At 51.3% G+C, this 23,273-nt stretch overlaps 1 protein-coding gene across 1 annotated transcript in view; it reads right to left on the reverse strand.

The window, feature by feature from the left end:
• LOC142295199 (enoyl-[acyl-carrier-protein] reductase, mitochondrial-like) overlaps positions 1-23,273 on the reverse strand; it is a 160,121-nt gene that overhangs the window by 35,894 nt on the left and 100,954 nt on the right. The window lies entirely within an intron of this gene.

Below are 23,273 nucleotides of genomic sequence, written 5' to 3' on the forward strand. Positions count from 1 at the left end.
GAATAAACTTTTCACAATTTAAAAAAAAAAATAAAAAAAGAAATAACATTCTTTTTTGCTGCAGTGCATTTCACACTTCCAGGCTGATCTACAGTCCAAATGTCACAATACCAAGTTAATTCCGAATGTGTAAACCTGCTAAATCTGCAGGGGGTTGAATACTACTTATAGGCACTGTATATGTATATATATTTTTGCTGTGCACCTTATATACAGTTAGGTCCAGAAATATTTGGACAGTGACACAATTTTCGCGAGTTGGGCTCTGCATGCCACCACATTGGATTTGAAATGAAACCTCTAAAACAGAATTCAAGTGCAGATTGTAACGTTTAATTTGAAGGTTTGAACAAAAATATCTGATAGAAATTGTAGGAATTATACACATTTCTTTACAAACACTCCACATTTTAGGAGGTCAAAAGTAATTGGACAAATAAATCAAACCCAAAAAAAATATTTTTATTTTCAATATTTTGTTGCGAATCCTTTGGAGGCAAACACTGCCTTAAGTCTGGAACCCATGGACATCACCAAACGCTGGGTTTCCTCCTTCTTAATGCTTTGCCAGGCCTTTACAGCAGCAGCCTTCAGGTCTTGCTTGTTTGTGGGTCTTTCCGTCTTAAGTCTGGATTTGAGCAAGTGAAATGCATGCTCAATTGGGTTAAGATCTGGTGATTGACTTGGCCATTGCAGAATGTTCCACTTTTTTGCACTCATGAACTCCTGGGTAGCTTTGGCTGTATGCTTGGGGTCATTGTCCATCTGTACTATGAAGCGCCGTCCGATCAACTTTGCGGCATTTGGCTGAATCTGGGCTGAAAGTATATCCCGGTACACTTCAGAATTCATCCGGCTACTCTTGTCTGCTGTTATGTCATCAATAAACACAAGTGACCCAGTGCCATTGAAAGCCATGCATGCCCATGCCATCACGTTGCCTCCACCATGTTTTACAGAGGATGTGGTGTGCCTTGGATCATGTGCCGTTCCCTTTCTTCTCCAAACTTTTTTCTTCCAATCATTCTGGTACAGGTTGATCTTGGTCTCATCTGTCCATAGAATACTTTTCCAGAACTGAGCTGGCTTCATGAGGTGTTTTTCAGCAAATTTAACTCTGGCCTGTCTATTTTTGGAATTGATGAATGGTTTGCATCTAGATGTGAACCCTTTGTATTTATTTTCATGGAGTCTTCTCTTTACTGTTGACTTAGAGACAGATACACCTACTTCACTGAGAGTGTTCTGGACTTCAGTTGATGTTGTGAACGGGTTCTTCTTCACCAAAGAAAGTATGCGGCGATCATCCACCACTGTTGTCATCCGTGGACGCCCAGGCCTTTTTGAGTTCCCAAGCTCACCAGTCAATTCCTTTTTTCTCAGAATGTACCCGACTGTTGATTTTGCTACTCCAAGCATGTCTGCTATCTCTCTGATGGATTTTTTCTTTTTTTTCAGCATAAGGATGTTCTGCTTCACCTCAATTGAGAGTTCCATAGACCGCATGTTGTCTGGTCACAGCAACAGCTTCCAAATGCAAAACCACACACCTGTAATCAACCCCAGACCTTTTAACTACTTCATTGATTACAGGTTAACGAGGGAGACACCTTCAGAGTTAATTGCAGCCCTTAGAGTCCCTTGTCCAATTACTTATGGTCCCTTGAAAAAGAAGAGGCTATGCATTACAGAGCTATGATTCCTAAACCCTTTCTCCGATTTCGATGTGAAAACTCTCATATTGCAGCTGGGAGTGTGCACTTTCAGCCCATATTATATATATAATTGTATTTCTGAACATGTTTTTGTAAACAGCTAAAATAACAAAACTTGTGTCACTGTCCAAATATTTCTGGACCTAACTATATTTGATAGTAAGTTCTAACGGGCAGCGATTTGCCCATGACGCACAAGCAACGGGGGCGGGTGCTTTCACGAGCGACATCGCTAGCGATGTCGCTGCGTGTAAAGCAGCCTTAACTTTGTAGTTTTCTCGAAGTAGAACACGGTCATTAGTGAAGTGTAAAAACTGAACTTTAGCACATATGTAATTATTATTATTAACATTATAATTATTATTACTACATACTGTAGCTGTTAAAGCTTTATAGGGAGCATGTTGGCACAGAATGACTGCTCAAACCAAACACAGGTACTCTGGGCATCAATGGTGTGGCCACACTGTTCAATGCACCACTCTACTGTAATGCTGCCACCAGGGGGAGCCAGAGCTCTGCAGCAGACGACACTACACAGAGCAATGAGAACCAGGAAGGAAATGCACAGCGTTCTCATGCACTGCCTAATCAGCACAGCTGAGAGGCAGAACTGCAGGGTTTGTGAGGAATAGTCAGACAGGCTGGGTCAAACACCGTACGGACAGAAGCAGGACCGGAGGAGCAAGCAGAAGCGAAGTCAAAGTCAGGCTAAGGTCAGTACCGGAGGAAGCAACCGAGTGGGGAATATGAGGGGGGACACAGGACAGGAGGGACGACCAGGGGACAGAACACAGACAAGGACACGGGGGCACAGGAACAAACAGATCAGGATATCACTCACAGGACCAGCAATCACAGGGAAAGCAGAGCTAAGCTTATAGCCGGCGCTGGTGAATTGGAAGTGTCAGCTTTTAAGGCATCCAGGGGCCGCAAGTGAGGCCCGAGAGAAGGCTCCGCCCCCTAGCCATGTGGATAGGGAGGCGAATCATGACAGCTACTTACTTTTTCCTACCTCTGGACCTATGACTGAGACAACACTGTGTTGAAAGCTGCAAGCTGGTAGAGGTATTGGCTAATGGACCCCAGAAGACAGGGGTGTAACGATTGAGGTGGTAGAACGTTCAACCGGACTTGTGCAGAAAGGGGGCTTGCTAATGACATACCCATTTTCAGCTGAATGTGCATCCTTGGCTAAAATGACTGCTGGCCTATCAGAGGCCAGCAGCTGACATCGACATGCCCATCATGAGTGTCCAGTGATGTCACTGCTTTGAGCTGCCTGCCACCCTCAAACAGTTATGGAGGAGGAAGAGGGCACTTCTCGCAGTAGGAGCGCAGACACATAAGAAGAATTGTTTTATTTTTGTGTTTAAGGAGAGCCGCAAGGACTGGGGCAATTTTTATATGAAGGGCCCATGATGGGTCACATTATTAAAGGAATGAGCAAGGATTGGGGACATTATTAAAGGATGTGGTCAGGACAAGGGACATTATTACAGGAAGGGACCAGAATGAGGGACATTATTAAAGACTGAAGGCCAGGATGGAGGACATTATTAGAAGAATGAGAAGACATGGGTGACATTATTTAAGGATTAAGTTAGAATGGGAAACAATATTAAAGGAAAGGGTCTAGGATGGAGGACATTTTTAAAGGATGGGAACAGGACAAGGGGCATTATTACATGATGGGGAATATTACTATACAAAGGAACCAGAATGGGAGACATTACTAAAGAATGAGGACCAGAACGGGGGACATATTAACAGATGGGGAAAATTATTAAAAAATAACACGTCATTATTACACGACGGGGGCTAATTTTACAGGAAGGTATGAGACTATGGGACATTATTAAATAAAGAGGCCAGGATAGGGGCATTAGTACTCAATGGTAACATTATTACAGGTTGGGGGACATTGCTATAGGACAGGGGACGTTACTAGAGGCGAGGGACACATAGATCTGACCAGCATGCTGATGGATGCCCCTATACAAATTTTGCACCATACGACTTGTAATACCACTGTCTGCAGATCACACACTGATGGCATATTCAATGGAAGGAAAATTCTTTGGATATGCCATTTAAATGCTACAGCTCCCATAATTTATCCTAAAGGAAAGAACACACATAGAGCTTCTGGCTCTGCTAACATTTCTTATACCGTATCTGTTCCTATTAAACATTCATAATGATTTTTGCTGGAAAACATTTTTGTGCTTTTTTAATAACATAAGCAAAACATTAAATACAGTGAGTTACAAAGTAACATTATATTACAACTCTGAACTACAACATCCCTTTAAGCATACAATAGATTGGATTTGGAAAGTATCATTGCTACTTGATGTCTGGGCTATATTGTCTAGCAAGTGGTTAGAGCGCTGCTATGTGCTTATTGATTTGGTATATAGCCGGAACATTTTATTTTCTGTTGTGAATGGTATTATTTTCTTGTTATCGGTGTATCTGGAGGGTGCATATTTTCATCCAAGCTTCGGAAATCGAGAGGTGCTATATACTTACAATTTGCTGAGTATATCTGCAGTGTTTCCAATTCAATGACAGGTAATATAAAAAATAAATCCAATATGCTTCATGCATCAAGCCCATTATGTATTTTCTTAAGAGCAGTTGATAATGGCACGACGTATTATGAAGTTGGTTGGCTGGATATTGTCTATCATGTTCATCAAGATTACTTACCTCGAGAGCTGGGATTCGGCTGTCTCCCCCTGACAGCTGTGACACTTTCATCTCCCATGTTCCTGAAATTGGATATTCTTTACTAAAACTACCAAGTGAAATAATAGGCTCCACTTCTAATGGATGACAGCCCATGCCGTCTTATGAATACCATTAGAGCTGCTTATATTGATGATACCTGTACATCTCTGCATATTTTGACATTTATTTTCCTGACACTAAAAGAAGAATTTTGATGGAAAGTGAAATGATTGATAGGCATGGTCATTAATAAACGGAATAGAGAGGCAAATAACTGCCTGCTTTTTCTGGAGAGAAAGTCCTATACCTCATAAGTGTTTTCTCACATGAACCTAACGAGTATTTAGTCAGTGATTGCTGGATAGATGGAATATATCAATGAATCATGAGGGTAGAAACATTAGGTGTTGGAATTGGACCTACTATTAAAAAATTAATAAGTGTAGCAGTGGTGTAGCTAGGGGTTCAGCTCAGGGGGGGCGAAACATCTGAGTGGGCCCCTAACCAGATAATCGTGAGAACTACGGTGGAGGAGACTAATCGTGGGTTTAGGGGATCCTCAGTAGATGACACTGATATTACCGCAATATGGTGACTATATAGTGGTAGATATCGGTCCTGCAGCACATATAAGAGATCACAGTACAGTTACAGATGGTGACTTACAGCTGACGATCTTTCGGATGGAATTGTTCACTTTTTCCATCTTTTCCATGTGGCCCAGACCGACATGACAACTTCTTCCAGCCACAACTCGTCTACAGAGATTACAACAAAGACACATATGACTTCTCACATTTCTATCACCGTCCCCATCTAATCCCAACCTGCACAAACTCCTCATCCTGCCGTCACCCCAATACTGAGTCACTGCTGCCATATGTGTCCTTATTACTGCACCTGCTGTGTGGTACAAAAACCGACTCCACTTACTGCTCCACATAGTAATGCCCCCACTGTGCCCCCTACATAGTAATAATGCCACCACTGTGCCCCCAGATGATAATAATGTCCCCACTGTGCCCCCCACATATTAATGCCACCACTGTGCCCCCCACATATTAATTTCTCCCTAGAAAGTATTAATGCCCTGTATAAGTGCCCTAGAAAAATGCGCACATATTGCTCCTAGAAAGTAATAGAGCCCCCAGTGTGCATGTGACGGTCACCATACCCTAAGTGCCCCTATAACAGTAATGGTTCTTAAGTATCCGCTTAACATTTAATAATGTCCCCCCACATACAGCTCATCTATACACAGTATGAAGCCCCTATACCTCTGCTATACACAGGTTGTAAGAACATTTTCCAGCTCACCATGCCTTTAAAGTCCTGAGGAATCCTTCTGCAGTGCTCAGTACATAAGGTCGGCATCAAACTTGAGAAAAAAAAGGATTTTTTTGGCAACATGGGTCCAAGCTTAAAATCAGTTTATTCCAAAACAAAAAATACACAGAACATGACAAAAAAGTGAATAAAAAAAATCCCATGCGATTTTTTTAATCAACTTATTGTCTCATGTTCTGTGTATTTTTTAGGGGGTTGTAATAAATTGATTTTAACCTTGGACGCATGTTGCCGGACTAATCCTTTCTTATTTTTCTACCCTATACACAGTATAATGTTCCCATAGCTCCCCTATACACAGTATGATGTTCCCACAGCTCCTCTATACACAGTATGATGTTCCCACAGCTCCCCTATACACAGTATGATGTTCACACAGCTCCCCTATACACAGTAGATGTTCCCATAGCTCCCCTATACACAGTATGATGTTCCCACAGCTCCTCTATACACAGTATGATGTTCCCACAGCTCCCCTATATACAATAAATGTTCCCATAGCTCCCCTATACACAGTATGATGCTCCCATAGCTCCCCTATACGCAGTATGATGTTCCAATAGCTCCCCTATACACAGTATGATGTTCCCATACCTCCCCTATACAGAAAGAAAAACTATGTCCAGCATCCACGTCCAAGTGAAATAAAAGGTCAATTTTTATTCAGAATCTATTTAAAACATGGGGTGATGTACATTACATCCCAAAACATAAAAATCCTCTCGGACCCGTCGTGTAGATGGAACGCGTTTCGAGCTAATCGCTCTTAATCCAAGGGATTAATCCGATCGATTAGCTCGAAACGCGTTCCATCTACACGACGGGTCCGAGAGGATTTTTATGTTTTGGGATGTAATGTACATCACCCCATGTTTTAAATAGATTCTGAATAAAAATTGACCTTTTATTTCACTTGGACGTGGATGCTGGACATATTTTTTCTTTGTGGAGTTTCCTGGCTTGGCCGGCCGTTCAGTTCGTACAGCTGTCCCTCATTGGAGTATCCAACAGACCTGGGTGAGCTTATCTTGTGTTTTGTTCCTATACTCCCCTATACAGAGTATGATACATTTTTGTGTAAAAAAGTTAAATTTTCATTTTTTTCCTTCCACATTGCTTTTGTTCCTCTGAAGCACCAAAAGGGTAAATAAACTTCTTGGATGTGATTTTGAGTACCTTGAGGGGTACAATTTTTAGAATGGCGTCACTTTTAGGTATATTCTGTCACCTAGGCCCCACCCCCCCAAAGTCACTTCTAACGTGACTCTAAAAAAAAGTTTTGTAATTTTTGTTGGAAAAATTAAAAATTGCTAATGAACTTTGACACCTTCTAACGTCCTAATGAAAAAAAAAAATTGTTTTGAAAGTTGCGCTGGTGTAAAGTAGACATGTGGGAAATGTTATTTAATAACTATTTTGTGTGACATATGTGGGCGCCCTGGACAAGCCAGGGGCCACATAGAACAACACCCACACACCCCACACTCCCAGCAGGCACACCGAAGTCAAACACCAATATCACCACAACCGTGGGTGGCGTCACGGACAATAATCAAAACCCCCACAATCAAACCCCCTTTCACTCACGGGCGAGGAGCGCCGCTCGAGTCCCCGGGATCCGGCCCACCGCTCGAGCCACCACAGAGCAGCGGCAGCAGCAGCCGGACCCGAGCAGTGGGAGAGCGCAGCGTCCCCTCCTCCGCCCGCGACACATATCTCTCGAATTTATAGGCATAAAATTTAAAAGTTTGAAAATTGCAAAATTTTCCCCAAATGTCCAAACTTTTCACAAATAAACGCAAAAAGTATCGGCCTAAATTTACCACTAACATGAAGTACAGTATGTCATGAAAAAACATTCTCAGAATCACCGGGATCCGTTCACGCATTCAAGAGTTATAACCTGCCAAAGTGACACTGGTCAGAATTGCAAAAAATGGTTCGTCATTAGGGTGTTTTAGTGGCCAGGGTTGAAGGGGTTAAGATAAGTTTCATTTTTTTCCATCGATGATATATACTATTTCTGTATATCTCAAGTAAACCCTAGTTTCTCCCACAAATGTCTAATTTTGGTTATTTCTGCTGCAGTCAGAACAATGCAACGGTTCCCACAGTCTATGACTAGTCACTATAAGTAGTCACCACAGTCTATGGCTGGTCACTATATATAGTCACCACAGTCTATGACTGGTCACTATATGTAGTCACCACAGTCTATGACTGGTCAATATATGTGGTCACCACAGTCTATGACTGGTCACTATATGTAGTCACCACAGTCTGACTGGTCACTATATGTAGTCACCACAGTCTATGGCTGGTCACTATATGTAGTCACCACAGTCTATGGCATGTCACTATATGTAGTCACGACAGTCTATGGCTGGTCACTATATGTAGTCACCACAGTCTATGGCTGGTCACTATATGTAGTCACCACAGTCTATGGCTGGTCACTATATGTAATCACCACATTTTATGGCTGGTCACTATATGTAGTCACCACAGTCTATGGCTGGTCACTATATGTAGCTGTGTCGCCCTGGGCAAGCCAGGGGTCACAGGTCACAACACCACCACACCCCACACTCCAGGTAGGCACATCAATGCTAACCAGAAATCCTTGTTGCCTTCCTCCAGAGGCTGATGATTCACACCAGGGGGTGGGCCAGGCGGTTGGCTCCGCCCACCAAGGAGGTCACAGCTCTGGAGGCGGGAGAAACCAGGCAGTTAGCTCAGGGAGGAGCAGGAGTGAGGAGCTAAGAGAGAGAGGAAACAAGAAGTGAAAGTAGTGAAAGTAGAGAAGTGGTAAAAGAGGAAAGCAAGTGAAGTGGCAGTAAAGAAAGAAAGCCTGAAGGGTCCAGCTTTGTGGAGGGCCAGATCAGCAAGGTCAGCGATGGCGGTGACTGTCTGGAAGGGGACCGTTTGGAAGTTCCTGGAAGGACCCCGTTGGCTGTGTGCCCGGTGGTCTGGAGCAGTGTTCCGAAGGACAGTCAGCACCAGGGCAGGGGCCTCTCGGACCCCGGCAAGGCTAGGAGTCGCCAAATTTGCCAAATCCGTCAGTGAAGGGGACGTAGAACCCCCAATAACCAAGTCCCGATTGAAGGCAACAGCCCAACCCGAAGCAGAGAGACACCGCCACCGCCAAGGCACCAGTTTCTCAGGGCCAGCGCCTGCGGGCAAAGTGTAGAGCTCCTCCGGCCCAGATTGCAGTCGGGGAGCGGGTAACCGGAGGGAATCCACCGCTACCATCAGTCAAACATAGGTGCAAGGAAGAGGGACATCACCGTCACCTACCGGGAGTGCAGGTGCAGCCGTCTGTGGGACCGTCCTACCAGCCGTTTGGTTTACCGTACAAACTGTGTCCATGTCTCAGGCTGAGTGAGTACCACAGTGCCGCAAGGCACAGCGCTGCCCCCGCGTCCCTGCGCCCACCAGGCCCCGCACCTCCTTCTCCACCACCGGGCCCCGGGATCACCAACCCCTACCCACGGAGGGGCAACACAACACCTGGCTGCTCCGCATCACCATCCCCGGGATCCCCGAATTGAGCAGCGGTGGTGAAATCACCACAACCGTGGGTGGCGTCACGAACTATAACAATCCCCACACCCAACCACAAAAACCCCTTTCACTCACGGGCGAGGAGTGTCGCTCGAGAAACCCCGGGATCCGGCCCACCGCTCGAGCCACCACTGAGCAGCTGCCGGACCCGAGCAGAAGGGGTGAGCGTAGTGTGCCGACACCCTCCTCCCCGCCCGCGACAACTTGGCGTCACGAACAGGATCTTACCGCTCTGCCGTCTGGTAGAGGTGCGCCTTGTTACCGCCGGAGGTATCCAGCAGAAAAATTTCAGAAGCCGCCATCTTTGGCGCGAAGAGTTCCCGCTCGAGTGTCTTCTCGAGCAGTAGAGGCGCGAAGGCCAAAACCCCGCCCCGGGAGAGGAGGGGCCGGAAAGAGCTAAGGGGGACGAAAAGAAGATGTCTGCGTCCGACGGAGCCGCTGGAGGAGCGGTGGTCGCAGCCGCAGCGGCACCCGCGGATGGGAACGGGCCTGCCCAAGTCCCGGCTGTACCAGCAGGAGGTGCCGCGGCCCCCGCGCTCGCTCAGGTCATGCCGTTCTCCTTGCCCTATGCGCCCGGAGCTGCCTGGCTACCGCAGTATGATGGGAAACCGGATGCCCTACAGGCCTTCCGGAAAAAGCTTAACCCGTTGCTAGAGCTGTACCCCCTGACTGATAAGCAACGAGCGGCGATAGTGCTAGGCCAGCTAACCGGTGCGGCGGGGCAGGAAGCGGAGACCTGGGCCGAGGGGGACCGGCTCTCTGTAGCCACCATCTTTGAGAAGCTACAGACTGCCTTCGAGACCCGGACTGAAGCTGAGCTGAGGATGCAGTTTTACCAGTGCCGGCAACGTGCCGGGGATAGCATTCGGGACTATGCTCTACGTCTGCAGACCGCCCTCCGCACGCTGAAGCGGGTGAACTCTATTAATGAGGCGGATAGCAACAAGATGTTGGTGGAGCAATTTGCGCAGGGGATGAGGTCCCCTGAGGATCGTAAACAACTCCGGCTGTGGGCCCTGGAACACCCTGATGTGGACTTTGCTGTGTTAAAAGAGCGGGCTATCAAAGCACTCCAGCCCCCAGCTGCTGAAGTTCTGGAACCCGTCCCGTGGCCCGTCGAGACAGCTCCTGTTGTGGCGGCCTCAGCCAAACCAACCTCTGTAATGCCTGCAGCCCCGAGCAACACAGTCGAAGAGTTGGCAGCCCAGGTCCGTCGCATGGACGGAGACCTTGCCAAAATCCTTGCTGCACTGCAACCTTTGACCAGATCTCAGCCTCCAGCGCCGATACAGCTTGCTGACAGTCCCGAGGATGTTCCCTGGATGCAGCAGAGAAGTGCTAACAACCCGCGGAGCAGACCTCCAATTTGCTACAAGTGCCGTAAGCCGGGCCATTACTACCGACAGTGCCCGTTAAACGAGCAACCCCTGGGGCCCCGGGCCAATCCTCAGGAGTAGAACATCGTGGCCCCCCGGACTGGCGAGACCGATATGTCGGGGCCCGCCCTATCATCCCCGTGGCTGTGGACGGCATACCAGTGATGGCTCTCTTGGACACCGGATCACAGGTAACTACTATACCGTACAAGTTGTACCAGCGGTATTGGGCCGTAGACGAGCTGGCGCCTCCAGACAATAGTATAACGTTGATAGCCGCTAATGGACTTCCATTGACCCAGGTGGGGTATAAACAAGTGGCTATGACAGTGGGGCAAGCTGAACTACAACACCAGGGTATGATTGTGATCATGAATGAACCCAGTGATCATAACCCGAAGATAGTGCTGGGAACCAATGTGATGGAACACTGCATGGCTGATGTGTTGACCCTATTGCAACAGCTGGCCGCCACAGCGGCGGGGAGCCGGCAGAGGGCTGTGCAGCGTGAAATCTGTGCCCTGATGTACCGCCAGCATGTAAGCTCAACAGGAGGGGAGATTGGTGGAGTGAGAGTGATGGATGTTGCTCCATTGACTGTGCCCCCTAGGAGTGAGATGATGATCTGGTGTAGGGCAGCAGTAGGGCCTCAGGGGCGTGACTACCCCGCGATGATGGAGCCCATGCCTTCCGAGCACTGGCCCACTGTAATGGCCGCCCGAGGGGTGGTGGATGTGAAGAAAGGGAGAGTGCCTGTGAGGGTGTTGAACTGTGGGGAGGAAGAAGTCAGGCTTCCCCGGTATGCCACCATTGCCAAGCTGCTTACCCTGGACCCTCACACTATCCATGAAGCCAGTCCATCCACACTCCAACCTGCCACCAACACTCCCCCACCCCAGGGGGACATAAAAGAGTGGCACCAACAGCTACATGTAGGCACTGATGATACCCCTACACATCACAGGGCAGGGGTACACAGGGTGGTGCAGGAGTACGAACAGGTTTTCAGTAAGCACCCCCTAGACTTCGGGCAGATCAAGGGGGTCCAACACCACATTCCCACAGGTGAACACCCCCCTGTAAAAGAGAGGTACAGACCTATTCCCCCTGCACATTACCAGTGTGCCAAGGATATGTTGAGGAATATGAAGGAGGCGGGGGTTATTCGGGACAGCTGTAGTCCCTGGGCCGCTCCGTTGGTACTGGTTAAGAAGAAGGATGGTACCATGCGGATGTGTGTGGACTACCGGAAGATCAACCAGATAACCCATAAAGATGCCTATCCATTACCTCGTATTGAAGAGTCTTTGGCCGCACTGAGGTCTGCAAACTACTTCTCGACCCTTGACCTCACCAGCGGGTACTGGCAAGTGGCCGTGGCTCCAGAGGACCGGGAGAAGACCGCCTTCACCACCCCGATGGGGCTCTGCGAATTCAATAGCATGCCGTTTGGGCTGTGCAATGCCCCTGGGACCTTCCAACGGTTGATGGAGTGCTGTCTGGGACATTTAAACTTCGAGACCGTCCTGCTGTATTTGGATGATGTGATTGTTTATTCCCAGACGTATGAAGCCCATCTGGAGCACCTGGCCGAGGTGTTCGCGTCCCTTGCCAAGTACGGGATGAAGTTGAAGCCCTCAAAATGCCACCTGCTGAAACCCAGGGTGCAGTATCTAGGGCATGTGGTGAGTGCGGATGGTGTCGCCCCCGACCCTGAGAAGATCACTGCCATCCAGAGCTGGCCGAGACCAACTACAGTGAGGGAGGTAAGGCAGTTTCTGGGTCTGGTGGGGTACTATCGGCGCTTTATAAAGGGGTACACGAAGATGGCTGCCCCCATGCAAGATCTCCTCGTGGGACAGACCAAAGGTGGAAGACCCATTGGAGCCCCACTGTCGTGGGAGGACAAGCATGAGGAGTCCTTTTGCCAGTTGAAGGCGGCCCTGACCGGAGAAGAGGTCCTGGCGTACCCTGACTATGGGCGCCCATTCATCCTCCACACGGACGCCAGTAACGTGGGGCTAGGAGCGGTCCTATCCCAGGTCCTCTTCTTGGATGTGATTTTGAGTACCTTGAGGGGTACAATTTTTAGAATGGCGTCACTTTTAGGTATATTCTGTCACCTAGGCCCCACCCCCCCAAAGTCACTTCTAACGTGACTCTAAAAAAAAGTTTTGTAATTTTTGTTGGAAAAATTAAAAATTGCTAATGAACTTTGACACCTTCTAACGTCCTAATGAAAAAAAAAATTGTTTTGAAAGTTGCGCTGGTGTAAAGTAGACATGTGGGAAATGTTATTTAATAACTATTTTGTGTGACATATGTGGGCGCCCTGGACAAGCCAGGGGCCACATAGAACAACACCCACACACCCCACACTCCCAGCAGGCTCACCGAAGTCAAACACAAAACCCTTGTTGCCTTCCTCCAGGGGCTGATGTCCACACCAGGGGTTGGGCCAGGCGGTTGGTCTCGCCCACCGAGGAGTTCACAGTCCTGGAGGCGGGAAAAGTAAAGAGATTAGTTTTGGAGGTGAAGGTGGAAGGAAGTGAAGTGGTAGTGGAGGAACTAACTGACAGTGTCCGGGTGTGTGGCCCGGGCGGTACAGCAAGGTTGGCAGACGGTGGTGGCCGTCTGCAGGAGTGACCGATTGGAGTTTACCATAAGGACCGTGGACGGGTGGTGGCCCGGCGGTACCGGACCGGTACACAAAGAGAAGTCAGCACCATCTGGCAAGGCCTTACAGACCCCGGCAAGGCTAGGAGTCACCGTGAATTTGCCAAATTCGTTAGTGAAGGGAACCTCCTGGGTTTCCCAACAGCCAAGTCCCGACAGAAGGCAACAGTCCAACCAAGTGAGGGAGACACCGCCACCGCCAAGGCAACCGTTTCTCAGGGCCAGCGTCTGCGGGCAAAAGGGGATCCTCCGGCCTATATCCAAGCCGGGGAGTGGGTTACTGGTGGGAACCCATTGGAACCATCTACCGTATCTAGGTGTAGGGAAAGGCAGTCACCATCAACCTGCCGGGAGAAAACAACACCGCAGCTGTCTGTGGGACCCGTCCATCCAGCCTTGTGTTTTACCGAGGACTGTGCCCTCATCATTGGCTGAGTGAGTACCACCGTGCCGTGCGGCACAACGCTGCCCCCGCGACCCTGCACCTCACCAGGCCCCGTAACCCGCCTGCTATCCACCCCTACCCCATCACCGGGCCCGGGACAACCAACCCCCTACCCACAGAGCGGAGGAATAACAACAAAGCTGCTCCCTGTCACCGCTCCCAGGATCCCCGTCTAGAGCAGCGGTGGTGTCACCAATATCACCACAACCGTGGGTGGCGTCACGGACAATAATCAAAACCCCCACAATCAAACCCCCTTTCACTCACGGGCGAGGAGCGCCGCTCGAGTCCCCGAGATCCGGCCCACCGCTCGAGCCACCACAGAGCAGCGGCAGCAGCAGCCGGACCCGAGCAGTGGGAGAGCGCAGCGTCCCCTCCTCCGCCCGCGACACATATCTCTCGAATTTATAGGCATAAAATTTAAAAGTTTGAAAATTGCAAAATTTTCCCCAAATGTCCAAAGTTTTCACAAATAAACGCAAAAAGTATCGGCCTAAATTTACCACTAACATGAAGTACAGTATGTCATGAAAAAACATTCTCAGAATCACCGGGATCCGTTCACGCATTCAAGAGTTATAACCTGCCAAAGTGACACTGGTCAGAATTGCAAAAAATGGTTCGTCATTAGGGTGTTTTAGTGGCCAGGGTTGAAGGGGTTAAGATAAGTTTCATTTTTTTCCATCGATGATATATACTATTTCTGTATATCTCAAGTAAACCCTAGTTTCTCCCACAAATGTCTAATTTTGGTTATTTCTGCTGAAGTCAGAACAATGCAACGGTTCCCACAGTCTATGACTAGTCACTATAAGTAGTCACCACAGTCTATGGCTGGTCACTATATATAGTCACCACAGTCTATGACTGGTCACTATATGTAGTCACCACAGTCTATGACTGGTCAATATATGTGGTCACCACAGTCTATGACTGGTCACTATATGTAGTCACCACAGTCTATGACTGGTCACTATATGTAGTCACCACAGTCTATGGCTGGTCACTATATGTAGTCACCACAGTCTATGGCTGGTCACTATATGTAGTCACCACAGTCTATGGCATGTCACTATATGTAGTCACGACAGTCTATGGCTGGTCACTATATGTAGTCACCACAGTCTATGGCTGGTCACTATATGTAGTCACCACAGTCTATGGCTGGTCACTATATGTAATCACCACATTTTATGGCTGGTCACTATATGTAGTCACCACAGTCTATGGCTGGTCACTATATGTAGCTGTGTCGCCCTGGGCAAGCCAGGGGTCACAGGTCACAACACCACCACACCCCACACTCCAGGTAGGCACATCAATGCTAACCAGAAATCCTTGTTGCCTTCCTCCAGAGGCTGATGATTCACACCAGGGGGTGGGCCAGGCAGTTGGCTCCGCCCACCAAGGAGGTCACAGCTCTGGAGGCGGGAGAAACCAGGCAGTTAGCTCAGGGAGGAGCAGGAGTGAGGAGCTAAGAGAGAGAGGAAACAAGAAGTGAAAGTAGTGAAAGTAGAGAAGTGGTAAAAGAGGAAAGCAAGTGAAGTGGCAGTAAAGAAAGAAAGCCTGAAGGGTCCAGCTTTGTGGAGGGCCAGATCAGCAAGGTCAGCGACGGCGGTGACTGTCTGGAGGGGGACCGTTTGGAAGTTCCTGGAAGGACCCCGTTGGCTGTGTGCCCGGTGGTCTGGAGCAGTGTTCCGAAGGACAGTCAGCACCAGGGCAGGGGCCTCTCGGACCCCGGCAAGGCTAGGAGTCGCCAAATTTGCCAAATCCGTCAGTGAAGGGGACGTAGAACCCCCAACAACCAAGTCCCGATTGAAGGCAACAGCCCAACCCGAAGCAGAGAGACACCGCCACCGCCAAGGCACCAGTTTCTCAGGGCCAGCGCCTGCGGGCAAAGTGTAGAGCTCCTCCGGCCCAGATTGCAGTCGGGGAGCGGGTAACCGGAGGGAATCCACCGCTACCATCAGTCAAACATAGGTGCAAGGAAGAGGGACATCACCGTCACCTACCGGGAGTGCAGGTGCAGCCGTCTGTGGGACCGTCCTACCAGCCGTTTGGTTTACCGTACAAACTGTGTCCATGTCTCAGGCTGAGTGAGTACCACAGTGCCGCAAGGCACAGCGCTGCCCCCGCGTCCCTGCGCCCACCAGGCCCCGCACCTCCTTCTCCACCACCGGGCCCCGGGATCACCAACCCCTACCCACGGAGGGGCAACACAACACCTGGCTGCTCCGCATCACCATCCCCGGGATCCCCGAATTGAGCAGCGGTGGTGAAATCACCACAACCGTGGGTGGCGTCACGAACTATAACAATCCCCACACCCAACCACAAAAACCCCTTTCACTCACGGGCGAGGAGTGTCGCTCGAGAAACCCCGGGATCCGGCCCACCGCTCGAGCCACCACTGAGCAGCTGCCGGACCCGAGCAGAAGGGGTGAGCGTAGTGTGCCGACACCCTCCTCCCCGCCCGCGACAACTTGGCGTCACGAACAGGATCTTACCGCTCTGCCGTCTGGTAGAGGTGCGCCTTGTTACCGCCGGAGGTATCCGGCAGAAAAATTTCAGAAGCCGCCATCTTTGGCGCGAAGAGTTCCCGCTCGAGTGTCTTCTCGAGCAGTAGAGGCGCGAAGGCCAAAACCCCGCCCCGGGAGAGGAGGGGCCGGAAAGAGCTAAGGGGGACGAAAAGAAGATGTCTGCGTCCGACGGAGCCGCTGGAGGAGCGGTGGTCGCAGCCGCAGCGGCACCCGCGGATGGGAACGGGCCTGCCCAAGTCCCGGCTGTACCAGCAGGAGGTGCCGCGGCCCCCGCGCTCGCTCAGGTCATGCCGTTCTCCTTGCCCTATGCGCCCGGAGCTGCCTGGCTACCGCAGTATGATGGGAAACCGGATGCCCTACAGGCCTTCCGGAAAAAGCTTAACCCGTTGCTAGAGCTGTACCCCCTGACTGATAAGCAACGAGCGGCGATAGTGCTAGGCCAGCTAACCGGTGCGGCGGGGCAGGAAGCGGAGACCTGGGCCGAGGGGGACCGGCTCTCTGTAGCCACCATCTTTGAGAAGCTACAGACTGCCTTCGAGACCCGGACTGAAGCTGAGCTGAGGATGCAGTTTTACCAGTGCCGGCAACGTGCCGGGGATAGCATTCGGGACTATGCTCTACGTCTGCAGACCGCCCTCCGCACGCTGAAGCGGGTGAACTCTATTAATGAGGCGGATAGCAACAAGATGTTGGTGGAGCAATTTGCGCAGGGGATGAGGTCCCCTGAGGATCGTAAACAACTCCGGCTGTGGGCCCTGGAACACCCTGATGTGGACTTTGCTGTGTTAAAAGAGCGGGCTATCAAAGCACTCCAGCCCCCAGCTGCTGAAGTTCTGGAACCCGTCCCGTGGCCCGTCGAGACAGCTCCTGTTGTGGCGGCCTCAGCCAAACCAACCTCTGTAATGCCTGCAGCCCCGAGCAACACAGTCGAAGAGTTGGCAGCCCAGGTCCGTCGCATGGACGGAGACCTTGCCAAAATCCTTGCTGCACTGCAACCTTTGACCAGATCTCAGCCTCCAGCGCCGATACAGCTTGCTGACAGTCCCGAGGATGTTCCCTGGATGCAGCAGAGAAGTGCTAACAACCCGCGGAGCAGACCTCCAATTTGCTACAAGTGCCGTAAGCCGGGCCATTACTACCGACAGTGCCCGTTAAACGAGCAACCCCTGGGGCCCCGGGCCAATCCTCAGGAGTAGAACATCGTGGCCCCCCGGACTGGCGAGACCGATATGTCGGGGCCCGCCCTATCATCCCCGTGGCTGTGGACGGCATACCAGTGATGGCTCTCTTGGACACCGGATCACAGGTAACTACTATACCGTACAAGTTGTACCAGCGGTATTGGGCCGTAGACGAGCTGGCGCCTCCAGACAATAGTATAACGTTGATAGCCGCTAATGGACTTCCATTGACCCAGGTGGGGTATAAACAAGTGGCTATGACAGTGGGGCAAGCTGAACTACAACACCAGGGTATGATTGTGATCATGAATGAACCCAGTGATCATAACCCGAAGATAGTGCTGGGAACCAATGTGATGGAACACTGCATGGCTGATGTGTTGACCCTATTGCAACAGCTGGCCGCCACAGCGGCGGGGAGCCGGCAGAGGGCTGTGCAGCGTGAAATCTGTGCCCTGATGTACCGCCAGCATGTAAGCTCAACAGGAGGGGAGATTGGTGGAGTGAGAGTGATGGATGTTGCTCCATTGACTGTGCCCCCTAGGAGTGAGATGATGATCTGGTGTAGGGCAGCAGTAGGGCCTCAGGGGCGTGACTACCCCGCGATGATGGAGCCCATGCCTTCCGAGCACTGGCCCACTGTAATGGCCGCCCGAGGGGTGGTGGATGTGAAGAAAGGGAGAGTGCCTGTGAGGGTGTTGAACTGTGGGGAGGAAGAAGTCAGGCTTCCCCGGTATGCCACCATTGCCAAGCTGCTTACCCTGGACCCTCACACTATCCATGAAGCCAGTCCATCCACACTCCAACCTGCCACCAACACTCCCCCACCCCAGGGGGACATAAAAGAGTGGCACCAACAGCTACATGTAGGCACTGATGATACCCCTACACATCACAGGGCAGGGGTACACAGGGTGGTGCAGGAGTACGAACAGGTTTTCAGTAAGCACCCCCTAGACTTCGGGCAGATCAAGGGGGTCCAACACCACATTCCCACAGGTGAACACCCCCCTGTAAAAGAGAGGTACAGACCTATTCCCCCTGCACATTACCAGTGTGCCAAGGATATGTTGAGGAATATGAAGGAGGCGGGGGTTATTCGGGACAGCTGTAGTCCCTGGGCCGCTCCGTTGGTACTGGTTAAGAAGAAGGATGGTACCATGCGGATGTGTGTGGACTACCGGAAGATCAACCAGATAACCCATAAAGATGCCTATCCATTACCTCGTATTGAAGAGTCTTTGGCCGCACTGAGGTCTGCAAACTACTTCTCGACCCTTGACCTCACCAGCGGGTACTGGCAAGTGGCCGTGGCTCCAGAGGACCGGGAGAAGACCGCCTTCACCACCCCGATGGGGCTCTGCGAATTCAATAGCATGCCGTTTGGGCTGTGCAATGCCCCTGGGACCTTCCAACGGTTGATGGAGTGCTGTCTGGGACATTTAAACTTCGAGACCGTCCTGCTGTATTTGGATGATGTGATTGTTTATTCCCAGACGTATGAAGCCCATCTGGAGCACCTGGCCGAGGTGTTCGCGTCCCTTGCCAAGTACGGGATGAAGTTGAAGCCCTCAAAATGCCACCTGCTGAAACCCAGGGTGCAGTATCTAGGGCATGTGGTGAGTGCGGATGGTGTCGCCCCCGACCCTGAGAAGATCACTGCCATCCAGAGCTGGCCGAGACCAACTACAGTGAGGGAGGTAAGGCAGTTTCTGGGTCTGGTGGGGTACTATCGGCGCTTTATAAAGGGGTACACGAAGATGGCTGCCCCCATGCAAGATCTCCTCGTGGGACAGACCAAAGGTGGAAGACCCATTGGAGCCCCACTGTCGTGGGAGGACAAGCATGAGGAGTCCTTTTGCCAGTTGAAGGCGGCCCTGACCGGAGAAGAGGTCCTGGCGTACCCTGACTATGGGCGCCCATTCATCCTCCACACGGACGCCAGTAACGTGGGGCTAGGAGCGGTCCTATCCCAGGTCCTCTTCTTGGATGTGATTTTGAGTACCTTGAGGGGTACAATTTTTAGAATGGCGTCACTTTTAGGTATATTCTGTCACCTAGGCCCCACCCCCCCAAAGTCACTTCTAACGTGACAGGACGCCCAGGACCAAGCGCCGGCTGTCCGCCTTGTCAAGACCCTGGTGGAATAAGGTGCTATGGGAATAGACCCTGCCGCTCCAGCCGAAGCCCAACGCTTGTGGAAAGAACGGAAACGGCTTTACCTACACCAAGGGAGGCTGTACCGTGAGCTGATCAACCCGAAGACCCATGAGAAAATATGCCAGTTAATCGTTCCTCAAGCTGATGTCGCTACTGTCCTACAGGCATACCATGATGGTGCTGGCCACTTCGGGTGGAAGAAGCTGGAGATGCTGTTGAGGGAGCGGTTCTATTGGAGTGGGATGCGTGAATCGGTGGAAGCCTGGTGCCGAGAGTGCAGTCCTTGTTCGCTGAGAAGAAAGGACGAGAATAGCCAGAGGGCACCGTTACACCCCATAGTCACCCATCAGCCGCTGGAGCTGGTCGCCCTAGACCATGTCAAACTCACCCCTAGCCGAAGTGGGTACACCTACGCATTGACCATGGTAGACCACTACTCAAGATTTATGGTGGTAGTCCCCGTTAAGGACCTGACTGGTCGAACCGCTGCTCGAGCGTTCCAGGCCTATTTTTGCCAACCCCCATGGGTACCCCGAGAAGGTGCTGACTGACCAAGGCCCGGCTTTTGAAGCAGAAGTGTTTCACGAATTCTGCCAGTTGTACGGCTGCAAGAAGATCCGGACCACTCCGTACCACGCCCAAACAAACGGCATGTGCGAGAAAATGAACCACTTGGTCCTGGGGCTCCTCAAGACACTACCGCTGGAAGAACGGAACATGTGGCCAGAAAAGTTACTCGACTTGGTCGACATGTACAATAATATCCCGTCCAGCTCGACGAAGTGCACCCCAGCATATCTGATGAGGGCTCGTCCTGGCCGCCTACCGGTGGATCTGGAGATGGGGTTGGAGGCCCCGGAAGCACTCCCTTCAACGGCAGAGTGGGAAATTCAGAGGAGGGCCCAGTACCGGCAAATCCAGGAGTATGTGGAGAAAAACCTCAGTCGGAGTCGAGAACAGCAAGAGCACCGGTTCAATCAGAAGGCGCCCGCAGGTCCTTTCCAGTCAGGAGATGTGGTGCTGAAACGGAAGAGAAAAGCCCACAAACTGGATGACCAGTGGGAGCAAGTCCCTTACGTCGTACAACCCACAAAGTGGGACGATGGAAAGACTTTCCAGATCAGTCGTGACCAAGGGGGCACCCTGGCCACAGTTTCTCGGGACCATCTAAAAAAATGCCCCCCAGCGTTGAAGACAGAGGCTGAAGTACCGGTTCCTCCACCAGTGGAAAAGGCAGCAGAGGTAATCCACACTGTGATGGGTGACTTCCCAGCAAACTGGCCTACACAGAACGGCGCGGTGATACTTCCAGTGATACTGTTCCCACAACCCGTGGATGAAGAAGTAGTGGAAGCGGTTAACCGTGAGCCAGAACCAGTGCCAGTGCCCAGGGACGAACCTGTACCCAGTCCCCCTACACCTCCGCCTGCTCCACACTATAGCAGGGAGGAGGAACCGATTGTTCCCTCTACCCCACTGTCTAGCAACACTGACACTGGGCCCCGAAGGTCCACCCGTTCCAACCTAGGTAGACCCCCGCTTAGGTACAGGGAGACCGTTCTATGAGTAAAAGGGGTCCGTAAAGTGCAGGAGTGGTTGTTAGTTGTTGTTTGTTTAAAAGTTTTGAAAAGAATGATAAGAAGGAAAATGATAATTACCGAGTTTTTTTAACCAGATTTGCTTTGTGATTGAACCGGCAGGAGCTGGCACCGTTGCCCCTGTGGGGACCGTTTAAAGTTTTGCATGGGAACTATCCATGGACAAGCCCGTGAACTTGCAGGGCACCACAAACGTTAAGTGGCTTGTAAATATGTTGGTTACCGTTACCGTTTCCGCAATGCCGTCTCCAGAGAGGCAGGTTGGAGGGAGGGCCCTGAGCAGAGCAGGCTAGGGCCCAGCCACCAAAGGAACCGGTGGCTACCCTCTGGAGGGGAAGGACAGATCCCGCTCGGGTAACTTGTGCTGGACTGTGGGTCAAGGGGTGCTGCCTGGGCTTTAGGGGCAGCATCAGGGCCAGGTTGCTTGGGTCGGAGAGAGCGGAAACCGTAACCGTAAACCGTTGCAACGTTAAAGTAAATGTGCCTCCCGTTTTGGGAAGAGTTATTAAAAATGTTATTCATGTTTTCTTAACCTTGTTACCCCCTTTTTTTTCAGAAAAATAAAACCGGTGTAGGACGGCAGCCCGCGGACGGTCTGCATTTTGCTAAGGGGGAATGTGTCGCCCTGGGCAAGCCAGGGGTCACAGGTCACAACACCACCACACCCCACACTCCAGGTAGGCACATCAATGCTAACCAGAAATCCTTGTTGCCTTCCTCCAGAGGCTGATGATTCACACCAGGGGGTGGGCCAGGCGGTTGGCTCCGCCCACCAAGGAGGTCACAGCTCTGGAGGCGGGAGAAACCAGGCAGTTAGCTCAGGGAGGAGCAGGAGTGAGGAGCTAAGAGAGAGAGGAAACAAGAAGTGAAAGTAGTGAAAGTAGAGAAGTGGTAAAAGAGGAAAGCAAGTGAAGTGGCAGTAAAGAAAGAAAGCCTGAAGGGTCCAGCTTTGTGGAGGGCCAGATCAGCAAGGTCAGCGACGGCGGTGACTGTCTGGAGGGGGACCGTTTGGAAGTTCCTGGAAGGACCCCGTTGGCTGTGTGCCCGGTGGTCTGGAGCAGTGTTCCGAAGGACAGTCAGCACCAGGGCAGGGGCCTCTCGGACCCCGGCAAGGCTAGGAGTCGCCAAATTTGCCAAATCCGTCAGTGAAGGGGACGTAGAACCCCCAACAACCAAGTCCCGATTGAAGGCAACAGCCCAACCCGAAGCAGAGAGACACCGCCACCGCCAAGGCACCAGTTTCTCAGGGCCAGTGCCTGCGGGCAAAGTGTAGAGCTCCTCCGGCCCAGATTGCAGTCGGGGAGCGGGTAACCGGAGGGAATCCACCGCTACCATCAGTCAAACATAGGTGCAAGGAAGAGGGACATCACCGTCACCTACCGGGAGTGCAGGTGCAGCCGTCTGTGGGACCGTCCTACCAGCCGTTTGGTTTACCGTACAAACTGTGTCCATGTCTCAGGCTGAGTGAGTACCACAGTGCCGCAAGGCACAACGCTGCCCCCGCGTCCCTGCGCCCACCAGGCCCCGCACCTCCTTCTCCACCACCGGGCCCCGGGATCACCAACCCCTACCCACGGAGGGGCAACACAACACCTGGCTGCTCCGCATCACCATCCCCGGGATCCCCGAATTGAGCAGCGGTGGTGAAATCACCACAACCGTGGGTGGCGTCACGAACTATAACAATCCCCACACCCAACCACAAAAACCCCTTTCACTCACGGGCGAGGAGTGTCGCTCGAGAAACCCCGGGATCCGGCCCACCGCTCGAGCCACCACTGAGCAGCTGCCGGACCCGAGCAGAAGGGGTGAGCGTAGTGTGCCGACACCCTCCTCCCCGCCCGCGACATAGCCACCACACTCTATGGCTGGTCACTATATGTAGTCACCACAGTCTATGGCTGGTCACTATATGTAGTCACCACAGTCTATGGC

Source organism: Anomaloglossus baeobatrachus, chromosome 3 (assembly GCF_048569485.1).
Source record: "Anomaloglossus baeobatrachus isolate aAnoBae1 chromosome 3, aAnoBae1.hap1, whole genome shotgun sequence".
Classification (NCBI taxonomy): domain Eukaryota; kingdom Metazoa; phylum Chordata; class Amphibia; order Anura; family Aromobatidae; genus Anomaloglossus; species Anomaloglossus baeobatrachus.